A 6,161-nucleotide genomic window follows, 5' to 3' on the forward strand; every position below is an offset into this window, starting at 1 on the left:
CATAAAGTTACTAATCCCGCGCAGGGGGAGTGAGCGTGCCTTGGGCCGCCTGGGGCGGTCATTTGAGCGTGTTTACTTAAGGACTTTGCAAGCGGAGCGCGCGCGAAATAGTCGGATTTCCAGCGAGGCAGCAAATATTTGCAGGCTGGAGAAAGAAGCGGAGCCGGGCCGCGCCGCCGCGTCCCTCCCCCCGGAGCCTCGGCGCCGGCCTGGGCGGACCCGGCCGCGCCGTTAAAGACAGAGATGAAGCCGGGAACCTGCGGGGCTGGGGGCGGGGAGGGCGCAGAGCCCCAGCAAAGGCCAGAAATTGGAGCGCGGCCCCGAGGCCCTGGCGAGCTGGGGCTGGAGGGAGGAGAAGTCCCTTCCCATGCCAGCGCGATCAATCTTCCTTGGCTGCGATCGGTCAATAAAAATGGTGTGAACCCACCGCGGTTGCTGTGCGTCTGGGGAGGAAGTGGAGGCCAGAGGTGGCGCGGCCGGCGCCGGCGCCCTGCACCAGCCCGGTTCCCGCCCGGGCGGTCTGCAAGCTCAGGCCGGCGGCCAGTTCGTCGCCGGGAGTCGAGCGCAGCCTGGCGGGGCCTTTAATTGGGTGTCTCCGTTTTTATAGTGGCCATTGTTGGAGCAATTAGCGAGAGACAATAAGCGCCAAGAGGCGTTTAATTCGATTCTGTGCGCAGGCTGCGGCTGGGACCTGGGCGCTCTGGAAGGAACTGCTGGCCCGGGTGGGAAGATCTCGTTAAGCGCGGACTCCCTTCCTTACTGGTTTTGTCTTAGGTGTGGGAATTCTCAAGGGGCAAGGTGAAAGAGGGTGAGAACAACCAGGTCCTGGTCTTGGACGGGGTTAACCCGTCCTGGGCCTCGCTAGCCCGGCGCGGCGCCCCCGGAACCGCCACGCCCGCGGGCTGCACGCATACGAGCTGTGGCCACAGCTCGGGTCCCCACGGCCTGTCAGAGGAAGAAAAGCAGAGAAGACTGGGACATGGAAACCGCCCTCCCCCCTTTCCTCCTGAGCCCTAGGTCCCCACCTCGATCACGCGAACCGCGTCCCAATTTCCTACCCCATCAGGGGAGGAGGGGCGAAGGACAGAACCCCCTTCTGGCGCGTACACACCTCCCTCTCCACCGAGCCAGCCTCGCTTCCCCCTCCTCTGCCTCGGCTCTCGGATTAGGTTACCGTGGCCAGGCGAGGATTTTTACTGGATACGAGAATAGCACAGGTAAAGCTGTATAAACAGCACGCCGGCTGCCGGGCGAGAGGGTTACGCCGGGGACACGGCCCAAGGCGCCACCGCCAGGCCCCGGCTGCGCGAGGAAAGCTGCAGGGGAGCCCGCTCCGGCGCGGCGCCCCGGGACAGCGCCTGTTCAACACATATTCTATTCCATCTCTGCAGTTCCCACCCAAGCCCCCTGTTTCTTGCCCGCATGAGCTGAAATGCAAGAAGTCCAGAGTGGAATCCAAAGGTGATGAGAGAGAAGCAGGCAGAGGGCAGTGCCGCCTGTTCTGTTCAAATGGAACACAGTGAGCGGGGAACTCGGAGGGGACGCAGAATAAAGGGGACCCCAACATTCGCTGGCCAAGGGAACATTCTAGAGGTGGAAACTGAAAAGAGGAAACCCGCGGGAACTCGGACCACCAGCGCTCTCGGCGCGCGCCGCTCCTCCCGGCTCCCACCCCCACCGCCCAGACCTGGGGCCTACCTGCCCTGGAAAGTGAGCCAGCGCTTTGGGGGTGGTAGGAGATTCGATTTACTTTTTTTTTTTTTTTTTTGCTTTTGCTTATTCATCTATCACCCTTTAAAACTCGAAAGGAAACCCGCCCGGGCCGGGAGGATGGGCTAGAGGTGTCAAAGGGAGGAGATGGCTCAGAGATATAACCCTCTCCTAATCCGCCCCCACCGCGCGGCCGGGCCCCCCAGCTTCGAGGGATCCTCCTCCCCTCCCTCTGCTCCTACCCTCGGCTCCTCCGTTGAGAAAAACCCTGATGGTAGCGAGATAAAAATTGGGTAGGTAGGGGTGTATAGGAAGGGGGGGGGGTGGAAGAGGACAGGGGATTTTCTGTTTTGAGTTTAACGATGCACAAGTCAGAGCGCTTGGCCATCGGGGGAGCCCCGGGGTTAGGAGAGAAAGATTTTCCCTTGAGGGAGCGTGGAAAGGAATGAGGGTCACCCTGGAGGAAGGGGGGACCTCTGAGATCCGGGGCACAGGTGGGAGGCACAACGGAAGGGAGGGATGGGGGTCCTGCAGCGGGTCCACGCAGCGTCTCCGCGGCCCCAGCCGCACCCGACTTAGGAAAGGGCTCGAGGTACCAGAGACCCATGCTCTCGTCCTCGGCGGTCCTCAGGCCGCAGCTGAAGCATCCGGGACTCCGGGGGAAGGGAGCGGCCACCGCCGCCAGGAAAGGGGTCAGCAGTGCGGGATTCACCCACGTGAACTCCAGGCCCTCGCATTTTTCGGGCAAGGAGGGGTGCACGTGAGGCACCGGCTCCTCTCTCCCCCAGCCTCCCGGCGACACCCCTGGCCCGCTGCAGCCTGGAACCCAAGTGCTCCCCTCCACTTCATTTTGGCATTCAGGACAAGGACAGCTTTCTCTGGGGGCCATTGTGTTTTAACTGGCCTAGATTAGACTGGAAAGTGGGGTGTGATGGTGGATGGACAAGCTAGGGACAATGCTCTTCCAGGGCCGGGGACTTCACAACCAGGAGCGGGAAATAGGGGAGGTAATGCCCTTCGGATCAGGAGACAGAAAGCACGAAGGGGCCGTGTCTTCCTTTGGACTGGCTGTAGACCGCGCGGCTCATCGATGAATCTGCCGGGCTCATAGATGCTCAGCCTTCGCCTCTGCCTCCCTCTGGGACTGCGCCCTGCCTCCTGCACTCTCGCGGACCCCAAGCAATTTGTTACAGAAAACAAAACAGAACCACACACCCACAGCGGCCGGCACCCAGGGAGACCTCCGATCGAGTGCCTTGGGCTACATGTTTCTTTCCAGCCGCTGTACCCCAGCCACCACCTCTAGTCCCGGCCGCGCAGAAGCAAAAAAAAAAAAAATGGGGTTCGGGCTGCAGATCCGGGGCTTTCGTGGCTCACTGCGGTTGGTAAACCTCTTTCCAGTTACTCCCACCATGAGGAAAGAGAGGTGATGGGACCGTTTGAGCTGCACACAAAGACGCACCACGAAAGGAATGCACTTTTATGTGTGGAAAGGGGTCAGACCTGGAGGAAGACACCACACCTGAGCGCAGCCCAGAAACAGGTAGAATAACCCGAGGCTCAAGAGCCCTGGGCCTTCAGACCCTGCCCCCACTACCTTATCAGGACCTCTAAGTCCCTGCCACTTCCCCACACAGATGGCCTTCACTTCCAGAAGAGGGGTTCTCAGCCACCTGGCTCCCGCAGTCCTGCCCCCTCCCCAGGTCTCCCTGGGTGGCCCTGCTCCGCCCTGGGCATCCCTGCAAAGAGGCTCCTGTAAACACGCACCCAGAGGGGGTACTCCCACCCCTTCACTGCACCCCGACTTACCCCCGCCTCCTATATAATCATTTGCCAAAAGGCAGGATGGAAATATCAGATAAAGCAAAACGCAGCTTCCCCTGCTTCCAGGCTCTGAGCAGGAAAGATCAATACTAACTCTGAGTCCCCGCGGCTGGGGGAAATATCTTTCATAGAATGGAGGGTGGGCCTGTGGGGTGCAGGGCTGGTGTAAGGACCCCCATTCACCCAGAGTCCCCAGACCCCAGTGTGTCCAGCCAGGAGCCTTGAGGCCTGGCAGGGCCACTACTGGGAGCTGGAAGCTGTGCCTCCTGCCTGGTCCAGGAAATAGGGGAGCCCCTAAAACCATACGCCCACCTGGGTCTTGTTTGGTCTGGCCTGGACACTGTACCCCACCCCAGACCCGAAGGAGCAGAAAGCAATGCCTTTCCTCAGAATCACACACTTTAAAGTCTAATGGGTAAGTTCCCTCCCCACAACCAGCCATTTGGGCCCTGCAAGCATCTCATATTCAGAATCTACCTGGATTGGCTCTGCTAGCCTGACTGGGACCCCCTTTCCCAAGACTGTCACAGGACCAACAGCCCAACACACATTTCCTGCCACAACTGCTGAGGAAGGGAAGGGCTGCTGATGCTGTTATTATTTGTCCCTTTAAAGTTCTCCATCCTCCACCCACAAGCCCAGCACCCTTGTGACTGGGCAACGGAGGAAGAGCAAAGGACTGGGGAACCTAGTGGGTGGGGGATCCTCCGGGTTAGACTCCTTTCCATCCCCTTCCCTGGAGGGAACCCCCAGGTCTGCTTCCTCAAGCACCCTGTGGTAGTAGGAAAGGTGGATCGAAGCAACTCTTCTGGTCAGATTCGACTTCCCTCACCTTGATTTCACTGTTCTCTGTCTTCATTGGGAACTGCTTCTGATGGAGGGGCTTCTTGGAGGGCTGTTGGACCAATGTCCCGAGAGAAAGTAGAATTCTTGCCCCCTCTGCCCCTTTCACTCCGCAGGATCCTGGGCACCCCCTCTCTGAGGCTGTGGTTTTCTAACCCACCTTAGGGTGCTCCTGGAAGCAAAGGCGCCTGCCAGCCGCCAGATCCCCAGGGGTTGTCAGATGCCCACACATCTGGGACCCAACATTCAGCCCACAGCTCACAGCTGGTTCTTTAATTATATGCAGAGACAATGAGTCCAAACGTGCACTTGCAGGCAGAGGAAATAAACATGAAATTGACACTGGACCCTGCAGCCACAGGCAGGGAGAAGGCTGAGCTCTTCCTCCAAAATGGGTTTTTTTTCCCTCCAACCCTCTGCCCTCCCTCAAGTAGAAAACATGTGCCCAGCCCTTCCCAAGTCTCCCCACCATCTCCTATTTTTCTGTTTAGTTTTTCTTCACATGCCTAGTTCTACTGGCTCTTTCCTCCAAACAAGGACATACACACAGGCACACACCACACTCGCCCAAGGTCATTGCAGAACGCCAAAGATTTCCAGGGACCAGGAAGAACAATAAGGACTAGGGTCCTGTTCCCTATCTTACAGGGGCAGCTCTCCCTTTGGAGAGGAGACCTTCTCTTAATTCTCTCCACGTGGAGCAGAGAAAAGCCAGTGCAGAGTCGGAGAAGATAGCAGACATTCACTGACCTGGGCAGCTTGCTCTCTCGGAGGCCAGCTGTTTCTTATTTTTTCCTGACTTGCCGGAGATCTGAAGGCAGAAATGACAGGCAGACTTGGCCACTGTTGTCGCCGCTGCGGTCCTCACCGCCCCAGCTGCTTACGGCATCTCACGCAGGCTTCCAGTGAGAAGTAAAACCTGGGTAATGTGCATCCTTCCTAGGAACCCCCTCCCCCGCCTTCTGCTCACTGTAGAGAGCAGAGCTCTTCCGGGTTGCGATGGGGGAAAGGGAGGGGGGGAGGAAGACTGAGGGAGGAATGACTCCCCCCACCCCCACTTTTGCAAACTGGCAAAGTGCACCTCAGGAGTGTGTGACATGGCAGAGTTGGAGGACTGGGGAGAGAGTGCCTGAAATGTGACCAGTCCCTGGCGCCTACAAAGCCCACTGTCTCCAGCAGGGCTGGAATTAACACTGTAAATGTCACCAGTAGTGTCCACTGGGTCATGAGCTACCATGGATAGAAAAGCTTTTGCAGAGTTTTCCTCTCATTTTTGGAGAAAGGTGGAGTCCCAGTGGGAGCATCTAGAGGTGCAACTCGTGGCCACCTTTAGCAGGGTCTCTGCCACAGCTGCCCCCCTCCCCTGTCCGTGCCCAGGGCTCCCCCTTTCCCTTCTGACTGTTCTCGCAGTTCTGTAAGATGCTGAGGCTTCAAAAATGAATGCGCTGCACTTTCGGGTACCTGCAGCCACGGCTGGCCGGTGAAAGTTCGGAAGAGCAGGATGCTTGGTGACTGGGCTCTGGGCTTGCTTGCCACTCTCTGGCCCTCTGTGATCACCTTACAGACATTGGAGGTAGGGATACCTGTGCACACGCTATAGAGGAGTTTGGGGAGAAGCTCTCTAGAAGTGCCAACTCTTCAACAGGACTTTCAGGGGAATTTTATCTTTTACTATGGGGAGATGAGGGAGCAAGACTCCTAGGTAGCGCTGAAGATAAAATATCAGAAGGAAAACAATTCTATTAGTTTACCCACTGGACCCAACAAATTCCAGTCCTCCCCTT

At 58.0% G+C, this 6,161-nt stretch overlaps 1 protein-coding gene across 2 annotated transcripts in view; it reads right to left on the reverse strand.

Moving 5' to 3' along the window:
* Window positions 1–5,289, reverse strand: part of GATA3 (GATA binding protein 3) — a 30,296-nt gene extending 25,007 nt beyond the window's left edge. For both annotated transcript variants that reach the window (XM_047754973.1, XM_047754972.1), the window contains exon 1: window positions 5,128–5,289. The gene's annotated coding sequence lies outside the window, so the exon portion shown is untranslated. The remainder of the gene's footprint in view (window positions 1–5,127) is intronic.
* Window positions 5,290–6,161: the final 872 nt, after the last annotated feature.

The sequence above is a fragment of the Phacochoerus africanus genome, chromosome 12 (assembly GCF_016906955.1).
Source record: "Phacochoerus africanus isolate WHEZ1 chromosome 12, ROS_Pafr_v1, whole genome shotgun sequence".
Lineage (NCBI taxonomy): Eukaryota > Metazoa > Chordata > Mammalia > Artiodactyla > Suidae > Phacochoerus > Phacochoerus africanus.